This window comes from Nicotiana sylvestris, chromosome 11 (genome assembly GCF_000393655.2).
Source record: "Nicotiana sylvestris chromosome 11, ASM39365v2, whole genome shotgun sequence".
In the NCBI taxonomy this organism is placed as follows: Eukaryota; Viridiplantae; Streptophyta; class Magnoliopsida; order Solanales; family Solanaceae; genus Nicotiana; species Nicotiana sylvestris.
In genome coordinates, this window is record NC_091067.1 from 7,367,746 (window position 1) to 7,379,179 (window position 11,434).

General features: G+C 41.1%; 1 long non-coding RNA gene across 1 annotated transcript; it reads right to left on the bottom strand.

Annotated features, from left to right (window-relative positions):
• Positions 1 to 9,196: 9,196 nt before the first annotated feature.
• Positions 9,197 to 10,204, bottom strand: LOC104243472 (uncharacterized). The gene is made up of 2 exons (XR_715202.2): positions 9,711 to 10,204; positions 9,197 to 9,506 (listed from the first exon to the last, which is right to left on the bottom strand). It is a non-coding gene; the product is annotated as an uncharacterized lncRNA (long non-coding RNA).
• Positions 10,205 to 11,434: the final 1,230 nt, after the last annotated feature.

Here is an 11,434-nt window from a genome sequence, read left to right on the forward strand (position 1 = left end):
TGGTCCTCTGCTCGCAGAGACTTAACTAACATGTCATCAATATAAACTTCCATTGATTTTCCTGTTTGTTCTTCGAACATTCGATTTACTAGGCATTGATAAGTTGCACCAACATTTTTTAGTCTGAAAGACATTACGTTGTAACAATATGTGTCGTACTTAGTGATAAACGTGGTCTTTTTCTGATCCTCCGGGTTCATATGTATTTGATTGTACTCGGAGTAGGCATCGAGAAAGTTGAGAATCTCGTGGCTGACCATGGCATCGATCATACGATCGATATTCGGCAAAGGAAAAGAATCCTTAGGGCATGCCTTGTTCAAGTCCTTATAGTCTACGCACATTCTAAGTTTATTTCCCTTCTTAGGGACCACCACTACATTTGCTAACTATTCAGGATATTTTACTTCCCAAATGGACCCTATTTTGAGTAGTTTAGTTACCTCGTCCTTGATGAATGCACGCTTAACCTCGGACTAGGGACTTTTCTTTTGCTTTACTGGGCGGAACTTTGGGTCCAAGCTCAGTCGGTTGGTAGTGATCTCTTGTGGGATCCCTGTCATGCCGAGATGGGACCAAACAAAGCAATTTATGTTAGTTGTAAGGAAATGAATAAGTTTTTTCCTGAGCTCGGGGGTTAGCCCCCTGCCCAGGTATACCTTTCGTTCTAGCTTATGTTGGTCAATGAGATTTATTCCAGCTCTTCGATCGTTGATTAGGTGGAGTCGGAGTCGTCGGGAACTATGAAAGATTGAGGTATCCCATAGTCGTCGTCCTCATCGGTCTTCCGCTTCTATGGTTGGGTCGAGGCCAGCGTCTGTGGTTGCTATTTAGCCTCTTACTTTCCCTTTTAGTCTGATCCCTTTGCCGAATAAAATGTTGACACTGGTATTACCTCGTCAATTTCAAATATCTCCTTGGCGGCATGTTGTTCCCCATATACTATTTTGACTCCTTCAGATGTTGGGAACTTCAGAACTTGATGAAAGGTCGAGGGTACCGCCCTCATGTTATGAATCTAAGGCCTTTCGAGCACGGCGTTGTATCTCATGTCGCCCTCGATCACATAGAATTTTGTGTATTGGATGGTCCCCACCACGTTCACTGGCAAAATAATCTCCCCTTTGGTGGTTTCGCTCGCCATATTGAAACCATTAAGTACTCGAGCTGCGGACACAATTTGATATTGTAGGCTGAGTTGTTCCATGACCCTCGATCGAATAATATTGGCCGAGCTACCTGGATCAACCAAAACATATTTAACTTGAATTTTATTCATAAGGACAGATATTACCAGTGCGTCATTATGAGGTTGTTTGATCCCTTCCGCATCCTCATTGTTGAAAGACAAGGTCTCTTCTGGTAAGTAGTCTCATGCCCATTTTCCCCTTGTGATCGTCACCTTGGTGGGTTTAAATACTAGTCCCTGAGGAATGACGACCCCTCTAACGATCGTGTGAACCATGTGTTGTGGCTTTTCCTGCTTGTTCTGTCTATTCAAATCCTTGTTTTTAAAGTGGTTCTTGGCCCGATCACTTAAGAATTCTCGAAGGTGACCCTCGTTGAACAATCGGGCTACTTCCTCCCTTAGCTACCTCCAATCTTTTGTTTTATGGCCATGGGTACCATGGAACTTGCATATTTGGTTTGGATGTCTCTGGGCCGGATCAGTCTGCATAGGGCGAGGCCACCTGGTATCTTTGATACATCCAATGGATAATACTATTTTAGAAGCATCTACGTTGAAGTTATATTACAATAATCGAGGTGCTTCTTCGGTTCTGACATCCCTATCGAAAGCACTTTTGCTCATGAGCCCTCAGGAGCTCTAACCCCGATCATTCCTTCTATCTTTCCGAACGGGGCTGCGCCCGGGCTCGTTATTTCTCTGATCCCCGCCATATGGCTGATATTGATCTTTGTTTGATAGCAGTTCCCGATCGACGTACCTTTTAACTTTGTACATCGACCTGTTAGGATAAATCGACCCGATCAAAGCCCTCAATTCATCATCCTCGACCCTGATCTTCGACTGATACCGATTATGTACATCGCCTCAAGTGACAGCTGGATATTCGATCAAATTCGATTTCAACTGCTGTAAAGCTACGAAACTTTGAGCGTTGAGACCTTGAGTAAAAGCTTGAACAGCCCAATCGTCGGTGACTGGTGGCAAATCCATTTGCTCCATTTGGAATCGAGATACAAACTCCTTGAGCATTTCGTTGTCTTTCTGTCTTACCTTGAAGAGGTACGACTTTCTGGTAGCGACCGTAGTGGCTTTGGCGTGTGCTTTTACGAAAGCATATGCAAGCATAGAAAATAAATCAATAGACTTAGATGGTAAGTTATGGTACCATATCATAGCACCCTTTGATAGAGTCTCCCCAAATTTCTTCAGCAACACGGATTCGATCTCGTCATCTTCCAAGTCATTTCCCTTGATGGCGCATGTATATGAGGTGACGTGTTCATTTGGATCCGTCGTCCCGTTATACTTCAGAATCTTGGGCATACGGAACTTCTTTGGGATTGGCTTTGGATCTGCACGAGGGGGAAAGGCTTTTGGACAAACTTTTTGGAATCAAGTCCTTTCAATACTAGTGGTGCCCCCAGGATTTGATCGACCCTAGAGTTATAAGTTTTCACTTTCTTATCATTTTCTTCGATCTTCTTTTCCCCTGTCTCGATTCAGTTTGCTAGTTCCTCGAGCATTTTTACGATAGCAGGATTGGTCTCCGATTCTCCTCCATTCAATCTCTTCGCCACTGATTCAACTCTATGAACAATTTCTTGTGATGGATCGAGCTTGATCCTGCTCGATGCACGATTCTAATTTTGGAGTTGCGTTATCATGGCTTTCTAGGTCTGCAACATTTTGAATATCATTCGAAGGCTAATCCCACCTTCTTCACCGCCCTGTGCGTTCTGATCGGTTGTTCGAGCATCCCTGCGGATGCTATTTTTAGTATCGACGCCCAAATTTCCATTAATGGTAATGTGAGAACTGACGTTGATTGGATCCACGACCGGAGCTCCATCGGGGTTGACTGGAGGTACTCTGTTTCCTGGGGTGGTTATGTTATCATTCTTGTCATGGAGACCAATGCCATCGTTTGTGTATGTGTGGGTGCTACTTGAGAGTTTGACATGTGGATCTTGGAATCAAAGACACTTCAAATAACAAGCGTAAAATTATGTGTGTTACGGAAATTTCACCAGGCAATCACTATTATCCTTAGCCCCACGGTGGACGCCAAACTGTTAACCCTTAAAATTGGGTAACAAGTAAACTTATAAGTGGTTTTAAGGATATGTGATTTCACTTGGCAAAAAATGATAAATATAAGAAATAATGATAGAAATTACAATAAAATAAAGCAAATCAATGTGATGAACGATTATGACCCTCGAGCTAATTGCCCTCAAACCAACTGAACAAGCTAATGAAAGTATGAACTGAACAATAGAGCTTGCAAGGAATAAAATGTAATATATTACTTTTATATGCGTGAATGTAAGGTGGTTACAAAATGATTAGAACCCCCTTTATATAGTAGAAGAATCCTATCTATGGTACAATTCTAATTACAGAAGTAAATCCCATGATTAGCTAAACAACCGCCCTTGATTTGATCTGTTCCGAGATTTTCGCCATGATCTTCGACCAATCACGAATATCTCTCCTTTCCGTTATTATGCTATCTTCGGTCTTGCACGATGTTTGTCCCCTCCGACCTCAATCATTACTGGTTTCGATTTTGCTAGGTACCTCGAATCCCGAACTCGATGCCTTATCCTCATATCTCGGCCATATATGCTATGGGGCTGATCCTCAATACATCCCCCTGGTCTCAGTCAATCAGTAAAATCAAGTGGGCCCAATTTTAACCATATACATAATGTTTTAGTCATGCAAAAATTAGCAAGGTTTTGGTGGCGACTAGGCAAAAATTGCCACGACGAATATATTTTTAGTTGCGACTTTCTTGTCGCCATGAATATGTACTCAATTTTCCCTTCCCTCTAATAGTAAAACTTGACTGAAAATTCTTGTTCAACAGTTTCCAAGAAAAGGTGACGTGATAAGTAACATTTATAATTAAATCAAATTAAATTTTTTTTGTTATAATATTCAACAAATATAAGATATCAACTGAATTACAAAAAGTTGGAATTGTAATGAAACCGTAGAAATATCTTCTGTGGATATTTTGTAACGAACCAGCCGGTCATTTCGAGAGTTGTAGTCTCGTTCCCATATTTCCTGCTTCTTTTGTGTTCTATAGTTATATTATGATATACTGGGTTAGTTGGTTTGGGTCAGGAGTGGTTTCTGAGTGAATTGAGACACATAGTCTCTTAATTGAAAGCTTAAGTTGAAAAAGTTGACTGGATGTTGACTTATGTATAAATAACTTTGGATTTGAATTTGATGGTTTCGGTAGCTCTGTTAGGTGATTTTGGACTTAGGAGCGCGTCCGGAATGTGATTTGGAAGTCTATAGTAGAATTTGGCTTGAATTAGCGAAAGTTAGAATTTTGGCATTTTGGCCGGCAGTGGAAATTTTGATATCGGAGTTGGTTTGGATTTCCGGAAGTTGGAGTAGGTTTGTGGTGTGATTTTTGACTTGTGTGCAAAATTTGAGCTCAATCAGACATGGTTTGGTAGGTTTCAACGTCGTTTGTGGAATTCGAAAGTTTAGAAGTCCTTTAGGCTTGAATCCGGGTGTAATTTGGTGTTTTGGTGTTATTTGGGAGTGATTATATGGTTCGACTAAGTTCGTATCGGGTTATAGGACTTGTTGGTATGTTTGGTTGTGGTCCCGAGGGCCTGGGGGTGATTTCGGGTGGTTGACGACTTGATTTAAGTTGAGAAATTATAGCTGAAGTGTTGCTGCTACTGGTGTAACTGCACCTGCGGAGTGGGAACCGCAGGTGCGAGCCTGTAGAAGCGAAGGAGGAGCCGTAGAAGCTGCCAAGGACGAGCTGGGAAGAAGTCACAGGTGCGAAGATGTTCCCGCACCTGCGAGGATCACAGAAGAGGGCAGCTGGGTGCAAGTGCGAAAGGGAGTCGCAGGTGCGATGGATTTCCGCACCTGCGGTAGTTGTAGATGCAGTTTTGCAGCCGCAGGAGCAGAGCCTAGAATTTTAAGTGGAATCCGCACCTGTGATGGTATTTTAGCAGGTGCGACATCGCAGATGCGACAGAGGGCCCACAGGTGCGAAAAGTTTGGGCAGAAGCTTAAAAGGCGAGGGTTCACGATTTTGATCTTATTTCCATATTTGAGACTCAGGCTTAGGCAATTTTGGAGGAGATTTTCGAGGGGATTATTGAGGTAAGCTTCTTGAACTCGCTTTGGATCACAAATTTTGTTTCCCCACTGATTTCCCACCTAGTCGGTGAGTTTTTGAGGTGAAATTTGGGAGATTAGGGCTTGAGAATTGGAGAGTGGGTTTTGGGGATTTGGGTGACCAAATGATTTCGAATTTTGATAAATTTGGTATGGTTAGACTCGTGAGTGAATGGGCTTTTGGATTTTGTAACTTTTGTCAAATTTCGAGACGTGGGCCCGGGGGTCGGGTTTGAGTCGATTTCGGATTTTGACTCTAATTTGGTAGTTTTCTTGTGGAATTGATCCCTTTAGCCTATATTGATTGTATTGTATTACTTGTGGCTAGATTCGGGATGTTTGGAGGCCGATTTTAGAGGCAAGGGCATTGTGGAGTAGGATTTTGCTTGGTTCGAGGTAAGTAACGCTTTCAAACTTGGTTCTGAGGGTTCGAAACCCCAAATTATGTGTTATGTAATTGGTATTGAGGTGACAGACATGCCAAGTGACGGGCGCCGCACGTGCACTGCGAGAATTGTGACCTGGGTGATTCCATGGCACCGTTTAGTGACTCTATCATGTTGATATCCATATTTTCATCATGTGATAAAGTAATTGAGCTGTAAATCATACTAGATATCATGTTTAGGCTTTATACTGGTATTGTTGGGACCCTTAATAGTCGTTTCTTACTGTCATCTCACTATTTCCATTGATATTCCGTACTCAGTCATGTTCATGCATTTTATATTATATCTCAGTTTCAATTATTTATTGATTCATCATATCATTATTCCTGGTTAGTTTCATGACATTGTGAGCCCGTGGTGAGACTAGAGAGATTGATGACTGAATGAGGCTGAGAGCCTGATTATAAGTGACAGTTATGGGATCGGGTTGTACGTCGTAGTAATTATATTGATTGGTGATAGCGTTTGGGCTATAGGAGCCCCTCTGAAGTCTGTAACACACCCCAGTGAGTGCGAATGGTATTATTGAGGGATGAATTTCCCTGGACATAGATCTTGTCTGAAGTACTTGATACCTGGAGATGGATCTTCTCCACATGGTTGGATTTCCCTTTTCCTCGGTACTGGGTGACTTATAGTCAGTGTTGTATATGTTCCGGGATGGGTCTTCCCTGGTCCGGATGACCATATATAGTACCGAGTGGTTGAGAACTTGAGAGTGGGAGCACATGGTGCATTTCATACAGTATGTGCATTGGCATGTAGGGATAGTTGAGTTATATACCTTAAACTTTCCAGATCTCTATTTACTTTATTGCTTTGAGCTGTCTATTTAACTTGAAAGCATGCCTACATTTCTGCACATTTGTTTCTATTATATCTGTTGTGGTTGAGTTTGTCACTACCTTTTAGTCCAACGTTTTGACTTGTTACTTACTACGTTGGTGTATTTACGTTACTCTCTGCACTTCGTGTGCAAATCCATGCGACTCTATTCACGGTGACGGTTGCTTATTGAGGCCCCAAAGTCTGGAGACTATCAAGGTAGCTGCACAGCGTTCGCAGGCCTTGACTCTTTTTTTTTATTATTTGATGTATTTTCAGTTGTTTTCTTTAGACTCTGTAGTGGATTGTATTCCGAATAGACGCTCATGTACTCAGTGACACCCCGGTTTTGGGCTGGATTGTATCGCACTTTGGGATTTGTTATGTTTTCAAAAAGGTTTCTTTTATGTTAATTGCTTCCGTCATTATTTTTAAGGTTATTTTACTGTGTTGGATTGTTGAGTTGAGGCTGGCCTAGTTTCGCGATAGGCGCCATCACGATGGTTGATTTTAGGTCGTGATAAGTTGGTTTTAAAGCCTAGGTTACATAGGTCTCAAGAGTCATGAACGAGTTTAGTAAAGTCTTGCGGATCGGTACGGAGACGTTTGTACTTATCTTCGAGAGGCTGCAGAACTCTTAGGAAACTTAACATTCTTGAATTCTCATCGTGTGAATCTGTTGATACTGGTACCTAAACTTCTATTGTTTTATTCTCTCACAGATCGTGAGATCACGTGCTACTGGACAAGACGGACAGCCACCAGTGCCACCAGTTGGGGCCGCGAGAGGTCGAGGTCGCGGTAGAAGCCATGGTAGGGGCAGAGGTGTAGCCTGCACAATAGCTAGGGCAGCACCTGCAGATCCACTAGTTGCCCTAGTTCAGGATCAGGTCCCAATTGTGGATGCACCAGCGGGACCAGCTCAAGCACCAACTGTGCCCATCGTGATCCCAGGCCTTCAGGACGCCTTAGCTCAAATTCTGACCGCGTGCATCAGTCTTGCTCAGGATGTCTTAGTTTTTGCTGCAAAAGCCACTTCCCAGGCCGGGAGAGGTACTCAGACTCCTACCGCCTGCATACTAGAGCAGGTGGTGCAAAAACTCCAGACACCGGGGGCACCATCAGCCCAGCCAGTTGTAGCTGCTCAAGACTATATGGTTTCAGTCATGCCTGATGATGAGCAGCGTAGGTTGGAGAGGTTTGGGAGGCTCCAGCCTCCTACTTTCAGCAATGCGAAGGGCGAGGATGACCAGGGTTTCTTAGATAAATATCAGAGGATTCTCCGTACAACAGGTATTCTGGAGACTAGTGGGGTCTCGTTCACTACTTTTCAGTTCACTGGAGCTGCCTTTACCTGGTGAGAAGCGTATGAGAGGCTTAGTCCGGTTGGTGTTGTCACGCCTCCTTTTTTACACACCCGAGAGGGAGTATAAGAGAGTTTTTCCAATTTAAGTGACATTATTCGAAATGAGATTATTTATTTAATTCTTCAGAGTCGCCACTTGGAATATTTTAATTGGTGTCCCAAGTCACCGGTTTATTTTAAAATCCCAAATCGAGGAAATTCGACTTTCCTTTTGAAGTCTGCGAACCAGAAATTCTACGTAAGGAATTCTGTTAACCTGGGAGAAGGTGTTAGACATTCCCGGGTTTCGTGGTTCTATCACTGTCGCTTAAACTATTATAATTGGCCTATTATCTGATTAACTACATGTTTTAACATATTGTGCATTTTTAGTTTATTAACCGCTTTTAATTATTTTAAAACGCTTTTAAGAAGATTCAACGTTATTTAAACATGTCTTGAACCACGCCACATGAAATGCACCCGCGGTTCGCGACACATTTTATTTAACATTGTAAAGAATTGAAATTGGATCAAATGAAATGTACACCCAAATTTAATAAATAAAAGAAAATCAATTTATGGAACGCGCCTAAAGCAAATACGAAAGTTCGAATTAATAACTACATTTGTGAGGGCCATGGAAAGTTCAATTGATGGCACACCCCGATTTTCAAAGAGTTAGTATTCATTATATGAGGACCATGGGTTATTTAATGAAAATGGCACACCTTAAATTTTCTATATAAAGCTAACTAGTTTTGTGAGGGCCATGGGCTTAGGGGTTTATTTGGCATGGCACACCTCAAATTATTTAAACAAGGTTTTATTATTCGAAGTTATTATAATCGGGTCACATGAAATGCACACCCGAATTTGAGAATTAGGTATCATGACTATGCCACGGGAATCGTACCCATAGCCACGACGATTTATTAATCGCGTCTAAAGCAAGCTACGATGTTCAAGGTTATTTTTCTATTTTTAAGTTTGAGATTATTGTGAGGCCAAAGTTATGGAAGAAGTAAACTTAACAACCAATTAAGCTTCACTATGCCAAAATTGTAGCTAAGAACAATTTAAAAGGAGTGATAACCTGATTTTACAAGTTACACAAACACATTCAAGATCATATGGCTCTATATACGTGCGAAATTGCAGTAACTCTTATGGTTATTTAATACTCAATTAAAACACTCAACCAAATGTCTTCACACACAAAAATTTGCAGAAAAGATTCTTTCCATTCACGCCAATCGACCACCAAATGGGATGAGTCACGTGAAGTTGAATAAGGAAAATCTAGATCTATATACTAAAAATTAATACATCATGAATATTTGCAATAGAGCAGAGTTGAGCTTGCATGTTCAGAATTAATCAATAAAATGGGAAAACAATTCAGAATCATTAGCCATTACATCATTAAAAAAAAATCAAATTTGGCTCTTCAGTGCAATAATCACAAACAGAGGCCCCAGCAGTGCGTACTTAGCTAGGTGATTGTGATTTCAACTGAGATTTTAGCTATTCACTACAAAATCGGATAGATTTAGTCGACAAAACAAATTTACATATAATTCAACAGTCAAAATTATCACAAAAACAGAATTGATGACAACGGAAATTAACCAACAATCCGACTAGAAGAATACGAAGAATCAAACATATTCATAGAGTCAACAATTCGACTATTCATTCGTATTCAAAAGAAGATTTCGGGCAGATGTGTACATACCTAACCAAGCCGGAATTAAATGAAGAAAACACCACAAACAAGCTTCTGAAATAATGAGAGGAAACCTAGCAACATAACAGCAACAGATTTAGTGACCCAACCACACTTCTACAACCCAAATGTCACTCAAAAATTTCAGAAAAATTGAAAATAAGAGAGCAGAAATTCAAATAGCCTTCAAATCCTTTATTTTCAGTTTTCGTTTCATCTCTTGGAGTTTGACTAGATCCTCCATGGATTGCCGGATTTAATGTCACTTCTAGCTAGATCCGCAATTTGTCACAAACAAGGAAAGACGAGTAAGATGAGACGGAAAGGAGGGAAAGCTTTCTTCTTCTTCTCTGAGTGAAGAGTCCTGTTATTTTCTTGTGATTTTAGAAGGAATGGAGGAGTTTTTTTTTGGTGTTCTGCTGAAGAAGGTTATGAACGAGAGGGGGGGAGGGGGAGGTTTTTAGATCCGCAGTTTTTGCTCTCCTTTGATCTAGGGGTTTGATTTTTTGGTTTCTAAATTGTGTTTGTATATGCAAGGGGTAGGGTAAAAGGTAATGGGTATTTCGGCAGTGGTATTGGATTTGGGTCGGGGTTTAAAATTAATTTGGGCCTTTAGGAATTGACCCAATTTTAAAAGAAATAAGACCAAAAATATGTTCTTCCTATTTTTTTTTTATTTTTTTCTAAATCAATTAAAATCCTAAATCAATCTATTAAAATTCTTTATTTATTTTTAACATTAAAACGACTAATTAACTTAAAACTAAGGGAAAATGCTAATTTTAAAGGCTAAAAATCCAAATATGTAAAAATGACCATTTTTTGTGATTTTTTGCTTAATAAAATTAATTCCTATATACAAATTGAACCTAAGATGACATAAAATTAAACGTGACAATTTTTATGATTTTTTATGATTTTAAAATATTAAAAATGCATGAAATGCAACTAAATAAAGAAAAATTCCTAAAAATCAATTAAATTATTTTTGGCCTATTTTTAGGATTTATTTTCATGTAGGGCAAAAATTGGGTGCTCACAGGTGTAGCGCCACTTACGTGGTAGGAGTTCTCCTTTCTCTTCTTGGAGAAGAATGTGTCGCAGTCTCACAGAGAGGAGTTGCGCAGACAGTTTGAGGGGTTGCATCAGGATGACATGACTGTGACGCAGTACAAGAGGAGATTTTCTTAGTTAGCCTGTCATGTTGTTTGGTTAGTTGACACAGACAGGGAGAGGATCAGAAGGTTCATTGATGGCCTCACATTTTAGTTGAGGGTACTTATGACCAGAGAGAGGGTGTCTGGTGCTACCTTTGATGAGGTTGTCCACATTGATCGGGAGATAGAGTTGATCCGCAGTCAGGAGCGGATTGAGAGGGAGGATAAGAGGTCTCGTGGATCAGGTAGCTTTGGTGGTGTTCCTTCTGGAGGTCAGTTTCACCACAACAGAGGTCGTCCTTATAGGAATGCTCAGACGGCCCGTCCAGTTCACCGTGGTGCATCATTTGGCCATGGTTCTCACAGTTCTCAGCAGGGCCACTCATCTATTAGTGCCCTTCCATCTCAGAGTTCGTCTCATGCACCATCAGCTCAGGGTTCATCTATGTTGGGGCCTTCTTACGGGTATCCCGATACTCAGGGCTCCCTTCAGTGCCCACCGCCATTAGCTGGTAGAGGTTGTTTTGAGTGTGGAGATTTGGTTCATATCAAGATGTACTGTCCTCGCCTTACGAG